Source organism: Arvicola amphibius, chromosome 10 (assembly GCF_903992535.2).
Source record: "Arvicola amphibius chromosome 10, mArvAmp1.2, whole genome shotgun sequence".
NCBI lineage: Eukaryota > Metazoa > Chordata > Mammalia > Rodentia > Cricetidae > Arvicola > Arvicola amphibius.
This window is the reverse complement of record NC_052056.1, coordinates 10,425,982-10,442,145: the sequence shown is the minus strand read 5'-3', so window position 1 is coordinate 10,442,145 and position 16,164 is coordinate 10,425,982. Positions and strand designations below refer to the sequence as shown.

The 16,164-nt window shown below is 47.0% G+C and overlaps 1 protein-coding gene across 2 annotated transcripts in view; it reads left to right on the top strand.

The window, feature by feature from the left end:
* Positions 1-831: 831 nt before the first annotated feature.
* The window catches only part of Bach1 (BTB domain and CNC homolog 1), a 36,305-nt gene continuing 20,972 nt past the window's right edge, over positions 832-16,164 (top strand). The window contains exon 1 of one of the 2 annotated variants that reach the window (XM_038344959.1): positions 832-968. The gene's annotated coding sequence lies outside the window, so the exon portion shown is untranslated. Of the gene's footprint in view, positions 969-2,146; positions 2,168-16,164 lie in introns of those variants that run through there. The other variant, XM_038344960.1, reaches the window with a different exon arrangement.

Below are 16,164 nucleotides of genomic sequence, written 5' to 3'. Positions count from 1 at the left end.
CCAAGGTTACATAGAGAAACTCAGTCTTGAAGAACATAAACAAAACAAAAGGAAAAAGAAAAAAATGCATGTGCAGATTACACAGGCAAATATGAAGGGCACAGGGATAATTATCAGTCAGAGCAGCCTGTGCCGGGATTTGATCAGGGAATCATGCATATAAGTGGGTTATAACGAGCAAAGTACGCTCCAGGTCAAATGCCTTGTGGTTTTCAAGGGAAGGGACTCATTTGACACAAACAACTTGAAGGGAAGTAAGTGACCATGGGGGGGCAGAGAGGGTGGCGAGGGGCGGGACAGCCTCCTTCTCTCAAACCTGCTCCTAAAAGTCCTGCTCAGCTCCAGATCGAAGTTCTTGACACACCCCTTTCGGCAAGTTCAAACACCGGGCTCTCGCGCCCCCTCTGGAAAGCAGCCCAGGAGCTTGGCTGAGCCGAACTTTCATGGTTTGGGGCGAGGGAGGGTGTGGGGGGCGTGGGACAGAAGATCCTTATCTGATCTGCTGGGGGGCGAGGATTGGGGGGGGCTGTTCTGAGCAATGCAACAACCCTTGGGTGTATGGAGGCATCAGCAGGTGAGAAGGTGGTCCTCGGTGGTTTGTTACCCTGCCACCGAAGGCAGAGGTAGGAAGACGGGGTTGGACACCGGGCTCTCAGCTCCAAGCTCCATCCAGAACACGACGTGGTACCGCTCTCCAGGCGGGAAGGGGATGGATCTTACCAGTAGAGGGCGTGGCCTGGAACGGGGCGTGGCTCCAACGTGGGCGTGCCCTGGAGCTTGGCGGGGCTCCAGCCAAGGGGCGGGGCCTGGGGCGGGGCGGGGCTTTAGCGCCCGGAGACGCTGGCGGCGGTGGCGGAGTGGAGCTGAACGTAGGGAGGGGACGGGCGGGCGGCCGGCAGCGCCGAGGCAGTGAGTCACCTGACCGCCGCTTGCAGCCTGCAGTCTGGCCGCGCCGCGCCTCGGCTCCGGTGAGTGGCTCGGGCGGTGCGGGGCTGTCGTCCTTCCGTCCTTCCCGGGGGTCATCCGGGATCGCGGCGGACGGCGGCGCGGGCCTGGAAGGGGCGGCGGGCTGCGCGCTGTTTACGCGCTGCTCGGACTCTCGGGCCGGCCGAGCCGGCGCCGCCCTGAACCGAGCTCCACGGGCCGCGTCCCGATATGCCTGCGTGCGGGGGCAAGGCCGAGCCAGCCCGGACGCCCGGACCTCCCCGCGGTCCGGGCTTCCCTTTGTTGCAGCTTTACGCACGTTTGTAATTTAGACTCATACTGCCTGGGCAGAGTGGGTCTCGGTGATAACGACACCCGCTTTGTGTTCGTGTCCGGTAGCGCCAGGGCCAACGCGTTCTCGTTCTTCTCTGCCACTTTGGTGTCATTTAGTGGAATTGCGCCGATGGCTTTTATGTAGTGAGCGCTCTACGTTCAGCACGGGGTTGAGTCAGGGCAGACGCTGTAGTAATTCTGAAAGAACGTGTGTGGGAAAAATCCAGCTCCAGCGACAGGCTTGGAAGAACAAAGACTGTTTTTGCAGGATGCTGCTCTTTTTTGGAGAATTGTATAGAGTTGTGACTGCTCGCTATGGAGGCTGCCTCTGCTGGGTCTTTGTTTAGGTATTTCAGCGCTCCTTTCAGCCCACTGGGTTTGCGTGGAAGGCAGTTCGGAAAGATTTAAGGATGGACACTCGAGATTTGTTAGTGGCCGAGCTTTTAAGCACTACACACGTTCAGAGAAATGGGAAGAGGTATGAGTTGGCCTATTCTTCCTGCTCTTGTGGTAGTGGTGCAGGCTCTGGGCTGGGCTTGAAGGCGCTTGCCACTTCTGTCTTTAGACATCGTAAGGTAGTGTAGGGGGAAAAAGACTCCTAGTGAGTCATCTTGGAGTTCCTTGGCTTTGGAGGAGCGATCGCCTCTTGTATTGTTGTTTAACCGACGGAACTGTCAAGTGGCTTCCCTTTGTTCGCTCCGTTGGTTGGATAACAAGGTAGGGTGACTCTTTAAAAAAAAAAAGAGTTTGTGTTGCTGAGTCATTCCCCCCAGTCTGAGAGGTAATTAGGAACAGCTGGTGCAGATACGCGCATCACATGCCTCCACTATAAAAGGCTGAGCAGCATACACGAGAGGTTGCTTCAGGAGGCCGGAGCGGGCCCAGCTGCTGGCTGTGTGTTTTGATACAGGTAATCAGTGAGTGACGTGGAGAGCACGCTTAGGACGTGGCCAAGTATAACACCGAGGTGGTGTTTAAACAGCAGCCTCGTGGCCTACTGCCGGATAATCAATTTGTGCTGGAGAAATTTCAGATAGAAGTGAGGCATTCAACAGTGTTGGAACGAAACGTTTCCTTCTCCTGGTGCCCTAACTTAATCGTTTCGCTTTTAGTGTTGATGCTGAGTGATGAATACATGCTTAAGTTATTCTTTATAAAATTTGTTTTTGATGAGGTCACAAAGGGGATTTCCTTTCAGGACTTTTAGGTTTTCCTGCATAGCTAGTTTCTAGGGTCAGAGAGTTGGTAAAGGATAGAGTCAGCAGGTTTTCTTGGGTCAATCCTAGAAAGAGGGGTCTATGGGAAGACAGCATGTGTCTGTCTTTCTCTCGTGATTGTATGGATTGTGTGTAGTTGCTTTTGCTTGAAAAATGAGTACGTACACATGCCAGTCATTCCTCGGTGCAAAGTTTAGAGATGGAAACGTGTGTGAGGCAGGGGAGAGCTGGCTTCTCCCCTTTGACCGAAAGAATGAAGTTTTCTTTTTTTTTTTTCTGTAAATTTTCCTTACATTTATTTATTTATATTTTTGTTTTCTGCATTTATTTGTGTAGTAGTCAGAGGATGGCTTGTGGTGTGGTTCTTTCCTTCCATCCTGTGCTTTCTGGGGCTTGAACTCAGGTCATCTAGCTTGGTGGCAAGTGCCTTTATCCATCAACCATTGCATGAGTTCCAAGAGTGATGATGAATTCTTTATTACTGATGGTCAGTTCCTTTAAAACATTTGTTGCAGGAAAGCAGTTACTTTGTTGCTTCAGGGATTTACGGATTATCAATCATGTATCTTTTAGGTATTTGGAGCTTTCAGATACTGTACAAAATTATTTTTCTGAGATGAAAATACCCAAATTTTGCTTATAAAAATAAAAGACAAAAAGTTAAAGAAGCAGAGTGACATCATTGCTTGTGTATTAAGTAATGCGCTTCATCCTGTTTTCTTTTGAGGAATACAAAATTCACTTTCTATTGTTACTCTGAAACTGCAACAGGGTTGTTTTTGTTTTGTTTTTAATTTCCGATCTCTTCCCGAGAGATGTAGTTATTTAAAAATATTCTTAGTATTTAATTTTCACTTCATATGTAGTTTTTACATCGGAAAGACTAGAAGATAGGCCAGGTGGTGGTGGTACACGCCTTTAATCCCAGCACTCAGGCAGGCGGATCTCTGTGATTTTGAGACCAGCCTGGGCTACAGAGCTAGTTCCAAGCTACACAGAGAAACGTTGTCTGGAAAAGCCAAAAGGGTGGCAGGAGGAAGAATAGAAGATGGTAATTTCTTGCTACATTGTTGAAGTTAGTGATAGAACTAAGAAATGGTACAGTTAGATTAGATACTGTGTTATTGAACTTGGAGGTGAGACTGGTGGGTGGGTGGATGCCTGTGATCTGCAGAGCAGTAGAAGTACAACAGGAATACTGCTTGATAATTTACACACCGAGTGTAATATTTATAATAAAGTCTTTAAAATTATAGTGTTCTCTTACCCTTTGAGAGCCTATGGGTTTCACCCTTTTTTATAGTCTTGTGGGAATTATTAAAACTGTGCATTTAGATAATACCTTGGGAGGTGGCATTCTATTTCTTAAAATGTCAGCCTCTTAGGAGTGGTTGCTAATTTTTGTTTTACATTTTTTAAAAATTTATTTTCTCTCTTTATGCGTGTGGGCACTCAGGTACTATGTAGGTCTGAGGACAGCCTGTAGGAATAGGTTCTCTCCCTCCACTATGTGGCTCTGGGCATCAAACTCCAGTACTGAGGCCTGGCAGCAGGTGTCCTTGCCCACTGAACCGACTCACTGGCCCAGGAGGTGTGGCTACTATTTACCATCGAGTTCCACCTCAAGGCCTGTGCCTTTGTACCTCTGTCCTGTGCTGGTAACTCTCACAACAATGGTTACAAAACTCGTTGAAACCACCCAGATGGCAGAGAAATCTTCACAGCGTGAAATTTTAAACAACCAATCCCTTCAGTTTTCTAACTTTCTGTTAGTGGGACACTTGCTTGAACCCTGAACCCCATATCTCTTGAAGAGTCAGCAAAATGAAGGGATTGTTTTAGGTGGTGGGATGGATGATCTATGACCTTCTTTTGATTTTAGAAAGATATGCTAAGTGAGAGACTCAACTGTTGTCCAAAGTTTGGGTAATCTGACTGCTGTTTGACTAAGTCCAGGCCCTTTGCAGAAGGTAAACATTTCAAAACGGCAGACAAATTACTACTTTGCATCACCCCACACCCCTGGCTTCTGCCTTAGTCTGGCATTAACAGATATAAAGCTGGGGTACCTGTACAGTTGACAGAGAAGCCATGAACTCTAGGTGGGAGATGCAGACCTGTACTGCTAAAGATCCGGTCTGGCTAAGTTGTCATCTTTTAGGCCTTGAGGCTAGCTAGCTTTTAACTTACTTGTGTTTCTGAAAAGTGGTGGTGATGGTGATGGTGGTGGTGATGATGATGATGGTAATGGTGATGGTGGTGATAATGATGGTAGTGATGATGGTGGTGGTGATGGTGGTGATAATGATGGTAGTGATGATGGTAGTGATGGTGGTGGTGATGGTGGTGATAATGATGGTAGTGATGATGGTAGTGATGGTGGTGGTGATGGTGGTGATGATGATGATGGTAATGGTGATGGTGGTGATGGTGATGATGGTAGTGATGGTGGTGGTGGTGATGGTAATGGTGGTGATGGTGATGATGGTGGTGATAATGATGGTGGTGATGATGATGATGATGGTAATGGTGATGGTGGTGATGGTAATGGTGGTGATGGTGATGATGGTGGTGATGGTGGTGATAATGATGGTAGTGATGGTGGTGGTGGTGGTGGTGATGGTGGTGATAATGATGGTAGTGATGATGGTGGTGGTGGTGATGGTGGTGGTGGTGGTGGTGATGGTGGTGATAATGATGGTAGTGATGATGGTGGTGGTGATGGTGGTGATAATGATGGTAGTGATGGTGGTGGTGGTGGTGATGGTGGTGATAATGATGGTAGTGATGATGGTAGTGATGGTGGTGGTGATGGTGGTGATGATGATGATGGTGATGATGATGGTGGTGGTGATGGTGATGATGGTAATGGTGATGGTGGTGATGGTAATGGTGGTGATGGTGATGATGGTGGTGATAATGATGGTAGTGATGATGGTGGTGGTGGTGATGGTGATGATGGTGGTGATAATGATGGTAGTGATGATGGTGGTGGTGGTGGTGGTGATAATGGTGATAATGGTGGTGGTGATGGTGGTGGTGATGGTGGTGATAGTCCATCATTGATTGCTTGGAGGATCTAGTGTGTTACTGTCAACCAAGTGGTCAGGACATAAATTGGTATGTCCTATTTTCTGGTGTCCAGAATGAGGCAGGTTGTACTCTGACTTCCATGGCCTCGTTCGGTGGCTTCTGGGAGCTGAAGTAGCAGCCGCCACCACGGTGAGCTGGCTGCGTGCCATAGGGTAGGTATTGCTAGTAGACATACAGCTCAAGAGAACACTAGTAAGTCGGTAGCAGCTTTCAGGTTGGTGCTTCTGGGCTCTCAGCCTTGGCAGAGCTCTGGAGCACACTAAGCTGTCATGCCAGTTAAATGTCACTTGTTTTTCAAGAAATGAAAAGGACTTAGACTTCTCTGTCTGGCTCCTCCTTGGCATCCTAGCTGAGGATGCTCTGACCTATCAGGTGTAGCAGCCTGGCCACTCCCCCTCTGCTTATTAGTGCTCTACTGGAACTGGCCTCTCAGTTCTGTTTTCTGGGCTCTGTCCAGTCCATGGGGAGCATGTGTAAAACATACATTTACCTTCCGGTCGCAGCTTGTAAACCCTGCATTTTCTTTAGACAACAAGAAGAGAGGTTATCCATGGTAGGGACCCAGAGACAGTGGGTTGGGCGTGTTTTTAGCTGTAGTCCTACCTGGGATAGGAAGGTGTGTCAGACACTTGGATTTGCTTTCAACCCGGTGTGAGTTTCCTGCTGGTGAACAGTCTTTCACTGTTCCCTGGCTGTGTTGACTTACCAAGAGGTCTGCTGACTGCCTCAGAGTTATCCAATATGGGCTAGTTCTGGTTCTGTGGGCTTTGAAACTTGGCAGTGTTTCAGCAGCTTGACGGAGTGGGTGTTGTGTGTCCTTGTTGGCTGTATTTTAAGTTGAGACACTTAGATTTGGAGTTTCTGCTGTCAGGCATTGTGATGACCGAGGAGGTAGCTGGAATTGACTCCTTGTTCTAACTTGCCTCTTGAGATACAAAGGAAACTGACCTTGGATTTATTTATTTTTTTACCTGTAGTTGCCTTAGAGGGAGCAAATATAATTTGGGTTGTGGAGATATTAGCCATCTTGTATACCTCACACCTCCTTTCAAATCACCCTCAGATCTTTCTTAGTTCTACTCAGAACCCACTTTCGGGTGCGTTTGCCTGAGATTAAACCTGCCCCAAGGCAAACCTGGGGAGCAAAGCTACAGGGGCTGCCAGGCAGCCCACCGCTGTCAGGACACCGCAGCAGATTGCCCCGAAGCCAGCCAGCCGCAGGCTCCCTTCTCAGTGGAGGGACAGCTTGAAAATGTTCGTAATGCGCTGAAGTTGTGTGCAAATTATATTCTGTTAAAAGGATGCATTTTCTTAAAAGCCCTAGGATATTCTTTGTTTAAAAGAACAGTTTTGTAAAAGAAATTATTCCTGTTTTCTGTCTGCTGTAGTCAGTGTTTAATTGTTGTGCAGAGACACCATGACCGCAGCAGCTCCTATAAAAGACAGCATTGATTTGGGGCTGGCTTAGGTCTAGTGCATTTTCATCAGGGCAGAGAGCATGGCGGCACATAGGCAGACATGGTGCTGGAGAAGTAGCTGAGGGCTGTACATCTGAATCCACAGACAGCAGGAAGAGAGAGATGTTGGGATTGGCTTGGGCTTTTGAAACCCTAAAGCCCACCCATAATGATACACCTCCTCCCACAAGGCCACACCTCCTCTCATAAGACCACACCCCCTAATCCCTCTCAAGTAGTGCCACTCTCTAATGACCAAGCCTCCAAATCTATGAGCCCATGGGGGGGGGGGATTTTTATTCAAACCACCAAACTATCTGATAAAGTTGTTTACTGAAAGACAAAAACCAAAGAAAGCAACCCCTTCCCAGAAAACCCCCACTACTTTTGGCCATTTTTTGGCTGGGGTCATTGGGCAGTTGCTCTCTGCATTCTCATTCTTCTGAAGCTTGAAATCCACTCAGAAGTTCTTTCGGTTCTGTTTTGGTGGTTGTCCTTTTGTAGCTTGGATGTTAGCGGCGGGCCATTTCCTAGGCTGGAGATTGGAGTGAGGTCTCTGCCCTCCTTCACTCCTCTCCGTTAATCTGGTTATTGACTGTGCATCCCCGATGCCCTAGGAAGGTGCTCTTGCCTGAGGAGGCAAAGTCTTCAGTGTCCACGTGAAGAAGTAGGGAGACTCACCCTCCCACCTACCGACTTCCCCTCTTGCTGATGTCCTCCTGTGTGCAATGTCTTCTCCCTCTGCTGAGGATGCCAGTTACCAGTCACCTGAAACAGCTCAGAGAGTTGACTATAAAATACTTAGCTATAAACATTTGTTCACATTTTTAATACATTTATTAGTTGGAATTCCAGAGTAAGTGGTTTTCGGTGGGACCAGTAGTGTATATTTTGCGTTTAACTCCTCATTTTGAAGGAGAAGCTGTCACTGTGCATTGGCTCAGGTGTCACTTCCAAGGTACCGATGTTTATGTCCTGTAGTTTCCTGAGGTGTCTTTTTCGGCACAGCACACCATTTCCCATTGTGTACGAGCTGTCTTTTAAATGAGGAGATTCAGCAAACTAGTTTTTTAAAGACTAGTTTCTTCATTCTAGTAAAAGACTTTGTTACTAGGCAGGACCGTCCTCCTGGAGAGGGTCATAGGTGTGTCTGTCTGGTTAGCAAGACTTTTAATGGTGGAAAGCCTGCCACCCTGCCGAGGAGTCATCCTTGCTGACACGCCTTCAGTTGTAGCTGTCATGGAGAGAAACCAAAGGAAATTCCAGTTGATGCTGAGTCTGTGGCCACTGTCGAGTATCGATACTCAAGTTTATGTCTTTGTGGTAAAGGACTCCCCAAGTGCCGGTCAAGCTCCAGGTGTTTGACTGTCTATGAGGTGTGTTTTGTGTCTGAGGACTTTCATCCCTGCTCTTGTTGGGTTCAGGCCTCCGGCATCTAGGGCACCCGTCCCGACAATGGTCTGGCATGAAGAGCTGTTCTTGGCTGAAGAGCCCCTCCACCTAAGCTCTCTGCTGTTCAATGAAGCCACTCTCCCTGGTGGCAGTCAGGGTGGGGGTGATGCATGTTTGGGTTTAATGATGCTTTGTTCTTTGTTTCCTTATGCATGCTGTGGCTCTTCGCACACTCACACACGGGCACATCTGATAGGTCTGGGTAGATAGTAGGGTAGCTTGCTAAATTTACCTCAACATTTGTGACATCGGAGCTTGCCAGATACTGGGTTTGTATGCAATGTAAACTTACGGCTTTCTCTGCCCGGAGTCTCTCTAGGTATTGGCAAAACTTTGTAGAAGGATGGCCAGCTGCAGTGAGATATGCTAGGCAATCATAGATTATGAGAAGTCTCCATTTGGGGAAGTCAGAAGAGCCTCAGGAGTGCTAAGATGACGATGTGGTTGGGTGGAGGATACTGCCTGCGTTGGCAAGTCCGACATTCTGCCGAAGTTTAGCTTGGGGATCAAGGTTGGAGATACCAGCAGCTTCTGTTCTCTTTGGGTGGCAAGATAGCCGCCACAAGCGTATTTATCTCAGTGACTAAGTTTTCTGCAAGGATGCAAAGAGACAGATACCACCCCCCCACCACCACCACCATGGGATGCTTTTTATCAGTGTGGGAAACTTTCCCTAAAGCCTGGTAGATGCTGCTCCTTTCTCTCCTCTATGTCAGTAGTCCTCCAAGCCAGTATTGACATGGAGATGTCACTGTCAAGGGAAATGAACGGAGCCTCTGATTGGCTTTAATGGCTGATGCCTCTGCTTATGTGGTAGCTAGATGTCTTCTTCTGTTACTCCCACTCCTTTGTCAAAAGGTCTCTTACTGAATCTGGACCTTGTTGGTTGGGCTGGCTGGCTGGTCAGTATAGTCCAGAGATGTGTTTGCCTCCCGTGCTCCCCTCACCAAGTGCTGAGCACTGGAGTGTGAGCTGCTGCCACTATGTTGCCAGGGATCCAAACTCTGATCCTCATGCTTGCAGAGCGAGCACTTAGCATGGGCTCTGCCCTAGCCCCCAAGCCACACACTAAAACACGAAGCTATATATTTTGGTAGTCACTGCGAGGCCATAGCCGTGGGTTTCTGTGTCTTAAAGTCAGCGGTGTCGATTGCATCTTTGTTGGTCAGTACAGAAAATCCCATTGTGAAGACGGAAATGTTACTTGTCCTTTAATCGGCATTTAAAATAAACGTGAGCAACATTTTAAACTAAGGCCTACTTTTATGCTTATAGCAATTGCCTCATATTTATAGGGTAATATGTGTTTCTCGTGGAGAATTTGAATGCCCAAACCGAAGGGAGTAGAAGAAAAACACTCACCTCGATAGTCGAATGAATATCCTAATGAGTGTGGTGTTAGGTAGCACTCGTATTACTGCACAAGCTAAATGTGCCACGCCTGTTTGGCGTGCGTATAGTAATTTGAGTATACATCTGGGCACATGTATCTGAAGTTGGTGTGATCTTGAGTTTATGTTCCTGCTGTGGCCTTAGATAAGCCCTTGAATGTGGTGGGGAGACCCAGATGAGGTGTGAGGACTCAGCCTGGCCCTCTGGAGCTGGGGGCTTTCGGGGAGAGGCGGACTGTCTTAATTTTTTTCTGTCGCCGTGATAAAACACTCTGACAATCAGCTAGTAGGAGAAAGGGTTTATCCTGGACTGCAGTTCAGGTCCACAGGTCCATAGCGTGGATTCTAACTGGTCTTGATAAGAAAAGCTCAGAGTCAGCTGTCATGGGTGAAAGCTCAAGGGTCAGAGAAGCAGGGCGGCCAGTTTCTAGAGTTCTTTCCTCTGCCAGTGCTCAGACCAAAGGGGCAATTCTGTCCCTCTGAGTCCTCAGACTGCATCCCAGACTGTACCTCAGACTGCATCTTAGACTTCATCCCAGACTGCATCTTAGACTGCATCCCAGACTGTACCTCAGACTGCATCTTAGACTGCATCCCAGACTGCATCCTCAGACTGAATCCCAGACTGTACCTCAGACTGCATCCCAGACTGTACCTCAGTCTGCATCTTAGACTGCATCCCAGACTGCATCCTCAGACTGTATCCATTTCTATAAATCCTCAGACTGCATCTCAGACTGCATCCATATGTATAAATCCTCAGACTGCATCTCAGACTGCATCCATTTCTATAAATCCTCAGACTGCATCACAAACTGCATTCCAGACTGTACCTCAGACTGCATCCATTTCTATAAATCCTCAGAATGCATCTCAGACTGCATCCATATCTATAAATCCTCAGACTGCATCCCAGACTGCATCCATTTCTATAAATCCTCAGACTGCATCCTCAGACTGTATCTGAGTGCCTGACCCCTCCCCTCTTATAGTCCTCTCTCCACCCACTCACTCCTGTCTCCACTTACCTAGTCCTGGGATTAAAGGTGTGTGACCCCAAATTCTGGGATCACCTTTGTGTGAGCTCTGTTTGTCTTTTTAAACAGATTCAATCTTGTGTAGCCCAGGGTATCTTTGAACTCACAGAGATCTGTCTGCTTCTGTCTCCCCAGTGCTGGGATTAAAGATGTGTGCCACCACTGCCTAGCCTCTATGGCTAACTAATGGCTTAGCACTATACTCTGATCTTCAGACAAGCTTTATTTGTTATATCATATATAAAATATCCCCACATTCTGCCTGGGACGTTGAGGTTAAGAGCTAGTTACATCACATCTACAGTTAGGAAACAGAGATGAATGCGCCCAGAGTGCTAGCTCAGTTTCCCCACACTGGATCCTCCGCCCAGGGAGCCCAGGGAGCCCAAGGAGCCCAGGGAGTCCAGGGAATGGTCCTGTTCTCAGTAATGATAGGTCTTCCCACATCATTTGGGACACACCCTCAGAGGCATGCCCAGAGGCTGACCCTGCCCTCCATAGATGATTCTAGATTCTGTCAAGTTGATAATTAATACTAGTCATCAACAGAGATACCCAAAGAAAACTGGCAGCAGTGTGCCAGAGATGCTGGTTGGACATCCATGAACTGTGGGGTCCTGGAAGCCTAAGGACTGTAGCGAGAAGCTGGAAAAGGTGTTGAGTATTGCTGAGGTAGCTGTGCACAAAAACTGATAATTTGCCCTTGGTGGACTCGCATAAGATTGCACAGAGAGGGAAGTAGAGACAGTGTGAGGTGGATTGCTGTTCCTGGGAAAGAAAAGTAGAGAACCCCAAGTGTGTATTAGCCAGGGTTCCCCTGAGAAACAACCACTAGAATTGCTGTATATTAAAAGAGGGTTAGTTAGATTGGCTTACATGATATCGCCTGGGTGGCCCCACAGTGACCTTTGCACTCCCAGTGAGGGAACGTGACGCTGATACCCAGAGCTGTTCAGTACACCAGGCCAGATGCCTCAGCAGTCCTCATCTTTTGCCGAAGGCCTGGGGGATTCCTCAAGAGCCGCTGGTTTTCATTCCAGGTGGGAAGGCTGAAAATCTGAGTTCTGATATCTTCATGGGATGGCTGCAGCAGAGAGACAGCGATGTTGGCAGCAGCAACTAGTAAGACACAAAAGCAGGCAGGCAAAGAGCAGAAAGCCATTTCCATTGGGCTTTCTTAGATTCGGCTGCTGCTGGATGGTGTTGTCCCTGCTGAGATGGAGTGTAGGAGGAGGGCCCTCTTGTTTGTCCTGGCCACCCTGCTAGCTTAGCCCCGAAATAACCACACAGAAATTGTATTCATTAAAGCACTGCTTGGCCCATTAGCTCTAACTTCTAAATGGCTAACTCTTATATTAATTTAACCCATCTCTGTTAATCTGTATATCGCCACATGGCTGTGGCTTACTAGGTAAAATTCCCAGTGTCTGTCTCCTGTGCCTCCATGGCTTCTTCCTCCCAGCATTCAGTCCAGTTTTCCCCGCCTAGCTCTGTTCTGCCCTATTAACAGGCCAAGGCAGTTTCTTTATTAACCAATGAAAGCAACACAGAGATAGAAGGACCTCCTACTCCAATGGATAGTCCCATTGCAGGCCATCTGATCGAGAAGAGCCCTCCCAGGAGTGAAGAGGTTTGCCTCGGGTGATTCCAGATCTTGCCAGGTTGACCATGTTAGCTGTCACAAAGGGGATGGGGGCGTCAAGAAATTTCAAGAGATATTTCAAGAGGATCCTGGCATTCATCCCCTTGCTGTATCTCACCATTTTCCCTTACACCTCCTTTTTGTTAAAATCTAAATTTGTTGTTTAAGATTGATTTCTCTTTTAGACACCTTTCCTATTTGAAAAAATCTTTAGATATTTTATCTGTTCTCGCAGCCAATTTACCAGCAATTTCTGCTTAACTGAACCTGAATGGGTTTTGCTACTATTTCTGTGAAGACCTTTCAAGTTTGTTTTTAGTGAAATCGATACAGTGTCACTTGAAGTATTAAAACGTTACAGGGAACAGCCTGGTTCACTGTGCTGTAATTCTGCTGCGATGCAGTATCTACTCACATCTGGTGTTGAACTCTTTGGTGACCACTTCTGTGTCTGAAAGATGTTTATGTGCCAGCCTGACACTTTGTTCATTTCCTATGTCCCCTCCCCCTCCTCATCTTGTTAGTTTTGTTTCTGCTATTGAGAGCCTGTCCCACTCAACTCTGACTTTTTTTTTTGTTTTGTTTTCTTGGTCTCATTGATTTAAGCTGAACCTTGCATTATTAGTCACGTAGAAACACTACCACTCCTCTGTGCCTTTGGATTCTGTCCGCTCGCCAGCAGTTTTGTCAAGGCCGGTAATATTTTCATTCCGTCCTCTAGCGTGATGCTGTTCTAGGAGAACCAGTTGACAGTGTTTATATGATTTACCTGTGTTGTATTGGGTGTGAACTGATGGCATTCTAGGAGAACCAGTTAGCAGTGTTTATATGATTTACCTGTGTTGTATTGGGTGTGAACTAAACTATGTGGTAATGTATTTCTTTCCTCATTGTTCTGGTGTCATCCTGAGCATTAAAAAACAACAACACACATTCATAGCATAAAAATAAAATTATATGCCAGGTATTATTCTAAACATATTATGTATACCATCCCTTTTTCCTGAGAAAAATGACTCCAGTTTCTAAAACAAAAAGACAGGAAGTAACATGCTCCTCTGGCTGGGAAGACACCAACTACTATTTTGTCCCTCGAGCGGCTGCTGTCCCACATCTGAGACTCTGATAGAGTCCTTGCTCCATTCTAAGAATTCTCTTGCCTTCTCTTCAGTGGCATCTGGTTGTGGATGTTGGGATGTCTGAAGTGCGTACTTAGGCATGATGCAGGCCTTGGGGAGGCAGGGTGACTCAGAATTTTATAATTTGGGAGATTTTCAGCCCCCACCCCTTGAACTTTTTGTGGGAGGCTTAACTGGGGTAGACATTTTCTGTCCATTACTTGCTATTCATCTGAAAAAGAAATCCATAGCTACCCCACGTTGGGGGTGGGCAGTGCACACTTCCTAATAGATGAGTGAGTCAGGACAGCCCTGTCCCCACTCGTAGTCATTACCATGAGGGAGCAAAAGAAGGAAGCATAAAAAAGGGGAAGAAGTGAGACCGCTTGTTTTCAGATGGCATGATTGTGCACAGAAAGGCGAGGAAAGAATTACAAAGAAGCCACCAGTATTATGAATTAGTTCAGGTTGTTGAATTTTGGTTCATATCTCAGAAATACATTTGCAGTTACATTAGTAAACCTAGAAAATAAAATAAGAGCTCAAATCTATTTACAGTGCTACAGAAACCACAAAATGCTTAGTAATAAATTTAGCAGAAGATGCACAAACCTCCTTTGCTCCAGACATCATCATTATAACATTAAGAGATATTAAAGAAGTCCTTGGAATGTGGAGAGGGAAGCCCCATTCGTGAGCTGGAGAGCTCGATTTGTTAGCTGTTCTCTCTAAATAAATAGTTTTATTGCAACCCAAATCATAATTCTACTAGCTCTTCTGACTCAAAGATAATAAAAAAAAGTCTAGGAAGAATTAAACCTATTTCATGCAAGAAGATAAAAAATGGCCAATACAAGCACATGCAAGGGTACCCAGGAATACAAATAAAAACCGCAGTGAAGTACTCCGCACACACCACGATAGCCAAGACTCGGAGCATGGCACCGCTAAGGGTTAGTGCTGGTGTGGAGCCACTGGAACTGCCGCACACTGCTGGTAGCGCGTTAGTCCACCAGGGACTGTTCTGTGATTGCTAAGGAGCATCCTCCTCCCTGTCACTCAGCTCTTGTCTTCTAGGCCATGCCCTGGGAATGCGGAGCAAGTGTGTGTCTAGGCACACGCTGTTTTATTAAAAGTTTAGTATCATCCCCAGCTGAGACCAGGTCACTTATCTGGCCCTGTCACCAATTAAGTGGGTGAACAAATTGTAGCATATTTGCATAATGGAATATTTGCCAACAGCAGCAACAGAAAGAAACACCAGATGTCCGTAGCATCAGTGTGTATGAGGAAACTACTCCGCTGAGTGAAAGAAACTTGAAAAAGGGCACAGGACAGAATAGGGAGCCTGTGCTGTACAGTGTTACAGTTACTGTACAGTGATGGTGACAGACCCCGGGCCAGCGGCTTCGCATAGCCAGGCACATGGAGGAGACGAGTGGGAGAGCCAGGTGGATTCTGAGGGGCCACAGAAACCCATAGGCCTCGTTGCTGGTCTCGTGTATATGCAGTTTCCAAAGCCTGTTGAAACTGGGAGTGCCGAGGCAGAAGAACTGTAGTTTGAGGCCAGCCTGGGCTACGTAATGAGACATGTCTTAACACGTCTTAGCAAAATAAAAGCTTACCGATGTTTGTAGCTCAGACACAGGCAGCTCACTGTGCGTAACGCGAAGGCCACGGTTGATAACGGTGACTGATGCTTGGTGAAAGTCTGGATTCAGGAAGGATACTTTGTTGGTGTGGACCAGTTCTAGCAGCTTGTGTGTACTTTCATAAAAGATGCAACAGTCCTTGTAAAACTTTAAGTAGTTGGCCAGTGTGCTGGGCAAACAGAAGACCCGGTTGTTTCCTAAGTTTTCTTGAGGGAAGAATGCAGCAGGTGAAGCAATGGGGTGTCTGGTTTTCAGTTTTGTAGCTTGGATCTCCGTTTTTTTCAGTTTGTTGTTTTCTTTCATATTGTTCCTGAACTGTCTTCCAGGCTTTTCTGAACTTAAGACCCTGAACAGGCAAAGATGAATCTGCAGATTTGGGATATGAGAAACCTTCTGTTGCTGATGTCCCAGTGGGAGACTTAACTCTCTCTCTCCAGGCACCCTAATTCTCCAGCTCCTCGCCTTTAAGCTTAACTCTTTCTTAAAATTTCAGATACAACATTTAATCCAGTAAATGTATGACAGGCCAGGCATGGTGGCACACACGTTTGATCCCAGCACCTGGGAGGCAGAGGCAAGGAGATCTCTTGAGTTCAAGGCTAGCCTGGCCTACAGAGTGAGTTCCAGGTCAGTCAGGGCTATATAGAGAGACCCTGTCTCAAAAACCCAACAACCCAAACAAAACAAAAACCAAGAAAACAAAACCAACAGGACTGGCCATTACTTAACTGTTGAGACTGGGAAAAGAGAGAGACCCAGCCCGAATCAAGCTGTACCTCAGTGCAGGGTTCTTAGTGACATTTTCTATGTTTAGAAAGTCCATGTGCTGCAAAAGCAGAAGGGGGGCA